Below are 3,190 nucleotides of genomic sequence, written 5' to 3'. Positions count from 1 at the left end.
CGTCGACCGAGAAGTTCGGACATTTGAATTATATTCGAATTTATACACCTTTTTGTGTACATATTTTTATCCCAATAGAGTTTGTCTAATTTAACAGTTGCAAAAACATGGTACCTATTATACATACATACATGTATGTACGAGGCGTGTATTTTTAAGTAAGTACCGTTTTGAAATTAAAAAAAGACGTGCAAAGATATGGCAATAATTTTATTTTTACATGAAAGCCTGTACCTTAATCTACTTTTCTACATAATTTCCGTGAATATTGAGGCACTTGTCATAACGTGGCACCAGTTTTTCAATACCCTCCTGATAAAATTCTGCCGCCTGACTTGTTAACCACTGCATCACAAATGCTTTGACTTCGTTATCGTCTTGAAGACGCTGACCGCCCAGGTGTTTCTTCAAGTGCTGGAACAAATGGTAGTCGCTGGGCGCCAGATCAGGGCTGTATGGAGGATGATCTAGAGTTTCCCATTTAAATGATTTGATGAGATCTTTGGTCTGATTAGTCACATGTGGACGAGCATTGTTATGCAGCAAAACTATACCCTTACTCAACTTGCCACGTCTTTTGTTCTGGATTGCACGACGCAGATTTTTCAATGTCTCACAATAAGACGCTGCATTGATTGTCTCATTACGAGGCAGAAACTCCACTAGCAATACTCCTTTTTTGTCCCAAAAAACTGTGCACATGATTTTCCGGGCAGAAATTGTTTGCTTAAACTTCACTCTTTTGGGTGATGATGAATGTCGCCATTCCATGGATTGTTGTTTCGATTCTGGTGTGACGTAGGCAACCCACGTTTCGTCACCAGTAACAATTTGGTCTAAAAAAATCTTCACCTTCACTGTGGTACCGCTCAAGGAAAGTCAATGTACTGCCTAAAAGTTGGGTTTTGTGCAAATCCGTCAACATTTTTGGAACCCAACGTGAACACAATTTCCGGTAATTCAAGTTCTCGGTAACAATGCGATACAAAACACTACGAGAATACTGAGGAAAGCAGTCGAACAATTATGAAATTGTAAAGCGTCTGTTTTCTCTCACCTTTTCGTCCACTTTCTGCACCAAATTTTCATTAACGACCGAAGGACGCCCACTCCGTTCTTCATCATGCACATTTGTGCGGCCATCTTTAAATGCTCTCACCCATTTCCTTACCATTCCATCACTCATAATGTTTTGTCCGTAAACTTCAACGATCTCACGATGAATATCGATCGGTTTTACGCCTTTAGCACTAAGAAATCGTATAACAGCCCGTACTTCACAATCAGCGTGACTCACGATTGTTGGAGGCATCTTAAACACTGGAGTAAACAATGAAGAATCAGACTGTAATGGCGTCAGTGCGTAGACAAGAGATGTAGGTAACCAGCGCTCATGCGCGGAACGCCGACCATAGCGCTACGGCGGCGGAATCGCAAAACGGTACTTACTTAAAAAACATGCCTCGTATAATAGGTACCAAAAAGACCGAAATTATTGTTAGTAACGTCTCTGTTAGTAAAGAAGTACTTCACTGCTCAAAAAAAATCAATATACGAATATTGCAGGGTCATTTAGGTCTTTTCTTGTCAAACTATTACCTGTAATGGTTCAAGTCAAGGAATGAAGATGTTTGAATTATGACTCGTGAAAGGTATATTTATGTCTCTGCCTCTTAGAGGTTGATCGAGTTAATAATATTTACTTTACACACTAAGCTTATCTTCACTTATTTTTCTTCCGACATTTTCATGAGCATTAGGTTCTAGGTTCGCGGTCATAAAACAGATCTCTTCCGTTTACTGGGCAAACATGGTAAAACCCGAGTGGATACAGGGTGTTCTACGGTAATCTGTCATTCAAGGGAATGTGAGAGGCGATTCAATCTATAATACAATCTTGTTGACTTTTATTATGTATTTACAGAGACTGATCAACCTTTTTCCTATATCGTCCACTCATTTATTATTCTTGCATTGTTCTAATACAATAAATATCCTCAAACAAACACAAAGTCGTATATACAAAGTATACCATACACAACTACACATTTTTCGAACTGAAAAGCAATTGAAAATTGTAAAAACTAAAAAATTGCGGTATTTACTGACTCCTAAGTACGGTACTGTTCCCTAAGTAATATTTCTTTGAATTATATACAATATGTGCTTACCATCATTTTTAAAGTGCAATTCATCTAAATCGTTTTCTTTCTATATCATTGCGTCTGATATTCTTAACTACTTAATCTATATCGGGGGTTTAAAGAATTTATAGATTTGTTCTTACATTTCATAAGATATATGCGTGTATATTTAATAAAATATTATTTTATAGACGTATTTACATCTATAAAAGCAAAAGCACACGTGCAGCATTTGGCAGTAATACAATGAAGAATATCCACCAACCAATTTTGTTTTGAAGCTATTTTGTTGTGGCATTTTAATACGACTTAAGTATTTTTATTGGGAAATAACCACAATTTCTGTAGATATTTTCGATCGTTTTGATTATCCTCAGAGGTATCTCTCTTGCGTACAATCGTACAAGTGGATCACATCATTTAAACCTTTCATTACTTATTTCATTGTAATTAAATAAAACTGTTTAAAATGACTTTAATGATATTCGTTGATACCTAGAGACCTAACAAAGCGATTGATTTTTTTACATTGTTGCATGCCCTTGGAAAGGACATGGGACATATATGTCCCATTAGTATTGAATGGTGGGATAAATAAATCCCATTTACATATTCTTCCAGAATGGACGTGAAAGTGAAAAATCTATCAAAGCATAGACACGCATCTGGTGACCTATGGTGTTGGCTCGAGTTTCAACAACTCTTTCTTCTAGAGTTCCAGTAGTTGGTGTGGATTCTTTTCCCGAGTAAATATTGAAATCGGATATATATCCTGTGAAAGAATCACTTTGATGCCATATTTTTATACGTCTTTTTACTGGCTTCATAGGGAGATCTAGGGCAGATCTTCCTTTTTGAACTTAGTCATTGATGCGTCGATTGACTCATGGGAACTCTCAGTCCTCGCCTTTCACTGTCCATATATGATTTTTTCGTGTTTAATTTTATATTTCTGTTTTTTGGAAGTGCTGCTATTCTGTAGTTTGTACAGGAAGCAATAGGCATAAATAAACTGCGCGGAAATAATTTTAGAAAAATATCAACAG

This window comes from Diabrotica undecimpunctata, chromosome 1 (genome assembly GCF_040954645.1).
Source record: "Diabrotica undecimpunctata isolate CICGRU chromosome 1, icDiaUnde3, whole genome shotgun sequence".
NCBI classification, from domain to species: Eukaryota; Metazoa; Arthropoda; class Insecta; order Coleoptera; family Chrysomelidae; genus Diabrotica; species Diabrotica undecimpunctata.
The sequence above is the reverse complement of the archived record's forward strand: the minus strand, read 5'-3'. Positions refer to the sequence as shown.